Source organism: Pan troglodytes, chromosome 20 (assembly GCF_028858775.2).
Source record: "Pan troglodytes isolate AG18354 chromosome 20, NHGRI_mPanTro3-v2.0_pri, whole genome shotgun sequence".
Lineage (NCBI taxonomy): Eukaryota > Metazoa > Chordata > Mammalia > Primates > Hominidae > Pan > Pan troglodytes.
Window position 1 is genome coordinate 55,945,336 of NC_072418.2, and position 6,145 is coordinate 55,951,480.

General features: G+C 49.6%; 1 protein-coding gene across 22 annotated transcripts in view; it reads right to left on the reverse strand.

The window, feature by feature from the left end:
* Nucleotides 1-1,898, reverse strand: part of ZNF160 (zinc finger protein 160) — a 36,928-nt gene extending 35,030 nt beyond the window's left edge. For 12 of the 22 annotated variants that reach the window (XM_024351960.3, XM_063802192.1, XM_063802194.1 and 9 more), the window contains exon 1: nucleotides 1,594-1,768. The gene's annotated coding sequence lies outside the window, so the exon portion shown is untranslated. Of the gene's footprint in view, nucleotides 1-1,593 lie in introns of all 22 variants that reach the window. The other 10 variants (XR_001711521.4, XR_010153952.1, XR_010153951.1 and 7 more) reach the window with 6 other exon arrangements.
* Between the last annotated feature and the right edge of the window lie 4,247 nt (nucleotides 1,899-6,145).

The following is a 6,145-nucleotide window of genomic DNA, read 5'->3' on the forward strand; positions in this document are numbered from 1 at the left end:
CTTGCCTCTCCTCACTGCCCCCACCCTACCCCATCCTAGGAAACAGGAAGAGGGAGACCCATAACTGAATGAGGCAAGTCACTGCCCAATGGCTAAACAGCATGGGCAAATGAAAGCTAGCCTCTTATGCCATAATTATAAAATGCACAAGCCTTTTACACAGAGCTTTGAAATTCTCATCCTTATATGTAGAATTGAAACAATTAGATTACAATTTAAATGTAATACATTATAAATAGAGAAATCAAATTGTCATATCCAATCTCAACTCACCTCTCATCTGGTCCCAGGGCGCCCCTCTTTCTTTATAACTATGTGTTCCTCTCCCCCATTTTGTGCCTCTCACTTTCACCTTGTCTCTCCAGCCCTTCTTTTTCCCCTTTTATCTTCCCCCTAGGATTCTGACGATTTTGTGCCTCTTTTTTCTTCTGCTGTTTCTCCCTTCTTTGTTTTTCCCCCTTATATCTGTTCTACTCCATTCTTCCAATTTGTTTCACCTCTTGTGGCGTTTTCTTTCCAACCTTTTCATCGTCCCAATCTCCATTTATTTCTGCCTCTTTCTTACCCCATCTCCGCGCCTCCTCTGCTCTCCCTGTTAAATCCCCTCTTCCCTGTTACACCCGCTTATCCCCACTCTCTGGCACTCCCAGATCCCAGGCCTCCCTGTGTTGTGGTTCTCCCTCTGCTCGCCTTGTCACCAGCTGTCCCCTCCTGCTGTCCCAGCACCACGCAGCTCTGTCTGCCCTCGGCCAAATCCTTTCTCCTCTCCCCCACTCTCTGTCTGAGGAGGCTCCTTCTTTGCTGTCCCTCTCCTTATCTTGTTGTCCTTCATCTCGGGACATCGAGCTTTTCTCTACATTTCGCCAATTGCTTTTCTGCCCCTGCTACTTTCTTGACTGCTTCTTTCACTCTGTCGCTGCAAATCTCTCACCCATCCTCCACTTTGCCATCTGTTTATGGGTCTCCCTCATTTTTCTTTTCTCTTTCTTGGTTTTTCCATCTCCTCTCAGTGGTTCTTTGTCTCTCTTTCTCCTGATTCCCTTGGGCCACACATTCACTGGAGGGTTTGTAGTAAGATGTCTGCATGTTGCAGGAGTACATTTTCCAGGGGGTGGAGCTGGGCAGGCAAAAACACCGGGTGTCACAGGACGGGCCCCGGGCACCTCCCCAACGAGGGCTCAAGGGAAGCGGTGACTGCGAAGGGGAGGCCTGGGGAGCAGCAGGGCCCGGCACGAGGAGGAGGGAGGTGGGGGACGACGGCGCCTTAGGACAGGGGTGGGATGTGCAGGATCCCAGGACCAGGCGGAGGCGCGGCCTCCCCGGGACTGGGTCGGCGGCGCTGCGCTCCAGGGGCCGACGAGAGCGAGGCTGGGAGGCGCCCAGGGCAGGCGGTGAGGACTTTAAGCGATGCGGGGCGGGAGGAGGAGTCAGTAAAGGATTTTAAGCAGGAAAATCCTGCTTAAACGTTTAAAAAACCGGGAAAGGCCGTGTTTACTTGGCCCAAGGCAGAAAGACCGGGGGCAGGGACCAGCCTCAGGGCGACTTTAACCCAAAAGGAAGCGTCTCCGGGCCCACACAGCAAGGCCTATTTACCTGAGGTGGAGGGTGCGGTGCGGAGATTTTAAGTCCGTAGCGACCCCCGGGCATCGGGTGTGCGAATGGGGGACGGCGAGGCGCAGGTTGAGTCTACACAGAGGAACACTCGTACGCCATGGTGTGATGCTTGCTCCGCACGATCCACTTCCGGGTCTGTGGGCAACTGCGCGGAGGAAAGCGACCGAGCGGCCTGGGGCGGGGTCCGAGATGGGCGGGGTCCGAGATGGGCGGAACCGGAAAAGGGCGGGGCGTTGAGAGAGCCGGGCTGAAGCAGGGGCCGCGGGGCAGGGACCCCAGGGAAGGAACGGGGAGGAGCCACCGGGGAGGGGCGGGGAGTGACCAAGTGGAGGGACCCGGGGGCGGGCCGGGGAGGAGCCGCCGGGGAAGGGCGGGGAGGAACCGCGGGAAGGGACCGCGGGGGAGGGAGGCAGAGGGACCGCCAGGAAGGGACCCGGGGGAGAGGCGGGGCTGGACGGGACACGTTAGGGTCTGCGATTTCGTGTGATGCCCACAGCCCAGCGCCCAGAGCCATCTGTAGTGTCTTGTGGAACGGCGTAGATGTTTCAAACGGTTTCAAGTTAAAAGCACAGTTGTGTAGGTTATTTTGGAAACCAAACTGCTTTCCTGTTAGAATGGAGGCGGTTTATGTTGAAACCATTTTTTGCTAGCGCGTTTACCCAGCAATGTTATTGACGCTGAAGCAGCCCAGGAGTCTGGGAACATGGGTCGACACGGAGCGGTGATGGCATGCTGGAAAAGTTTCTGCGATTAAAATTAAGTAATTTAAAAGCCCTGAAATTAGCAGTAACTTTTAAAAAATAGATATAAATTGCATTGTCCTTTTTTATACTTTTCTATTCCGTGCGAGATGACAACCTCAAACGCCTATACTTTTTTTTTTTTTCTTTTTGAGCCGGAGTCACGCTCTGTCGTCCAGGCTGGGGTGCAGTGGCATGATCTCTGCTCACTGCAACCTCGGCCTCCCGGGTTCAAGCAATGCTCCTGCCTCAGCCTCCCGAGTAGCTAGGATTACAGGCGCTCTCCACCACGTTCTTTAGCGGAGATGAAGTTTCACCATGTTGCCTAGGCTGGTCTCGAATTCCTGACCTCAAGTGATCTACCCGCCTCAGCCTCCCAAAGTGCTGGGATTACAGGCGTGAGCCACCATACCTGGCCCCAGGAACTACTTTCACCTACTGAATATATATTAAGTCCTTTGCCACAAAAAGATAATATACATAATTTATCTCAGAACAATTAAGATATTTACCACTGTAAATGACAAATTCAGACTTAGAGAAGGAAAGATTTTATTCAAAAGGACTATTGCAATAGAGAGAATGTTCCAATCACAAGATCTGAAAATGTCCAAGAGACACAAACTAAAAAGCTTTTTTTTCTTTTTTCATATATGGAGGAGTAAACAAGGCTAGAAAGCACAAGCACAAGTTATGAGGCTGTGGATGAGCACTTGGCATGACTAGTTATTCAGGGAAAGTTTGTTATGTTATGTTATGTTAAAAATGTTACGTATTTCTTGGAGAGAGTCTTGCTCTGTCACCCAGGCTGGAGTGCAGTGGCGTCATCTCTGCTCACCGCAACTTTTCATCTACCAGGCTCAGGCAATCCTCCCACCTCAATCTCCCCAGTAGCTGGGACTACAAGCACACGTCACCACGCCTAGTTAATTTTTGTACTTTTCGTAGAGACGGGGTTTCGCCATGTTGCTCAGGCTAGACTCGAACTCCTGAGCTCGAGGGATCCCCCACACCTTGGCCTCCCAAAGTGCTGGGATTACAGGCGTGAGCCACCGTGCCCGGTCTATTTATTTTTGGAGAGAGCATCTTGCTCTGTTGCCCAGGCTAGAGTGCAGTGTCAAGACCATAGCTCACTGCAGCCTTCAACTCTGGAATCAAGTGATCCTCCTACCTCAGTCTCTCAAGTAGCTGGGACTACGGGTTTGCACCGCCACACTCCACTAATTTTTTTACTTTTTGCAAAGGCGGATTCTCACTATGTTGCCCAGGGAAGTCTTGAACTTCTAGCCTCAACTGATCCTCCTGCCTTGATCTCCCAAAGTGTTGGGATTACAAATGTGAGCCTGGCTCATCATGGAATTCAAGACCAGTTTGGGCAACATAGCAAGACTCCCATCTCTACAGAAAATTTTTAAAAATTAGCTGGGCATGGTGGCACACACCTGTAGTCCCAGCTACTCAGGAAGATTGCTTGAGCCCAGGAGTTCGAGGCAGCAGTTAGCTATGATCCTGACACTGCACTCCAGTCTGGGCAACAGAGTGAGAACATGTCTTTCAAAAAAAAAAAAGCCTTCTCTTGGGAGGGGCTGTTGGCTGTTGTTAAGGAAAAGTTGTTCCAAATTACACTGACAAAGAATGGTTCAGAGGGTTGGGCATGGTGGCTCACGCCTGCAATCCTTGTACTTTAGGAGGCTGAGGCGAGTGGATCACATGAGGTCAGGAGTTCGAGACCAGCCTGGTCAACATGGCGAAAACCCATCTCTACTAAAAACAAAAATTAGCCAGGCGTGGTGGTGCACACCTGTAATCCCAGCTACTCAGGAGGCTGAGGCAGGAGAATTGCTTAAACCAGGGAGGCAGAGGCTGCAGTGAGCTGAGATTGTGCCACTGCACTTCAGCTTGGGTGACAGAGCGAGACTCTGTCTCAAATAAATAAATAAATAAGGCTGGGCGCGGTGGCTCACACCTGTAATCCCAGCACTTTGGGAGGTTGAGGCGGGTGGATCACGAGGTCAAGAGATCGAGACCATGCTGACCAACATGGTGAAACCCCGTTTCTACTAAAAATACAAAAATTAGCTGGGTGTGGTGGCCTGTCCCTGTAGTCCCAGCTACTCAGGAGGCTGAGGCAGAATTGCTTGAAACCAGGAGGCAGAGGTTGCAGTGAGATGAGATCGTACCACTGCACTCCAGCCTGGCGACACAGTGAGACTCCATCCTATAAATGAATGAATGAATTAATAAAGTGAATTAGTTATCAAAAACCTCAAAAAAGAAAAGTTTGTAGCTGGGCATGGTGGCTCACACCTGCAATCCCAGCATTTTGGGGGACCGAGGCAGGCAGATCCCTTGAGATCACGAGTTTGAGACCAGCCTGGCCAACATGGTGAAACGTTCTCTACTAAAAATACACAAATTAGCCGAACGTGGTGGCGGGCGCCTGTAATCCCAGCTACTCGGGAGGCTGAGGCAGGAGAATCGCTTGAACCCGGGAGGCGGAGGCTGCAGTGAGCTATTGTGCCACTGCACTTCAGCCTGGGCAACAGAGCAAGACTCCGTCTCGAAAAATTAAAATTAAAAAAAAGAGTGATACAGCTTTCATGGTGTAAAATAACTTTCTTGGGATTTTCATTATATTCACATAAGTATCCTGAGGCAGGGTATGGGGAGAACAACTCAAGTGCACTCTGTAAGTGTATGTTCCCAACACTCTATTTAATTCCAAGAAAAAAAAATGGTTCTATCTTTCAGCCTTAAGAGTCTAATGGTGTGTTGTTATTGTCTGTTACAAAGTAACCTACTGAGGTGGGATAAAACTATGTTGGCAGAGAGAACATGATGCATTCATAGTTATGCAAAAATCAGATTAATTAGCACAAGATCTATGATACATTCTGAATAAAACAGTAGCAAAATGTAATACCAGCAGTAAATGTGAATCCTAATCAATAACATGCTATTGTGGTTCATCTCTGAGGTTGTGGTTTCTATTGTGGTTTCAATCTTGGCTATATAACAGCGATGGCCATTCCATGCAGAAGGTGGCCACCGTTTTCCCCTGAATTATTTCCACCATGTAATCAGTCACTAATAACCCATCACACTCCTCCCACAAATCCTAGTGTCTAAGGTCTTGATCTGCTCTGATTTTTTTTGAGGCACAGTCTCTCTCAGTCACCTAGGCTGGAGTGCAGTGGTGCAATCTCGGCTCACTGCAACCTCCACCTCCTGGGTTCAAGCGATTCTCCTGCCTCAGTCTCCCAAGTAGCTGGGATTACAGGCGCCCACCACCACGCCCGGCTAATTTTTGTATTTTTAGTAGAGACGGGGTTTCACCATCTTGGCCAGGCTGGTCTTGAACTCCTGACCTCATGATCCACCCACCTCAGCCACCCAAAGTGCTGGGATTACAGGTGTGAGCTACTGCGCCCGGTCGTGGTCTGCTCTGTTTCCTGGTCAGTTTGCAGGTCATCTCTTTTCTGTAACCCAAAGTGCCGTCTGTCAGGAGAACACCCTAAACACAATAAGGATGATGATCAACATCATCATTTTGCATTATTCTCTGCCTGCCCCCATGCTTGGTAATTTGCCAAGGCAGAGTCCTTATTCTTCAAAGAATCTGAATAGAAATGATCCTCATCTAATGCAGTGAGCCCTTCCATCTTACTGATTCTTTCCCAGACATCACCATGAAAGGCAGGTAAGGAGGCCTATCAACACATTTCAAGGTTTTGGTTGAAAGTCATAAATCCTAAAGTATAAAGTAGTAGCCCTGCAAGACACCTAAAATA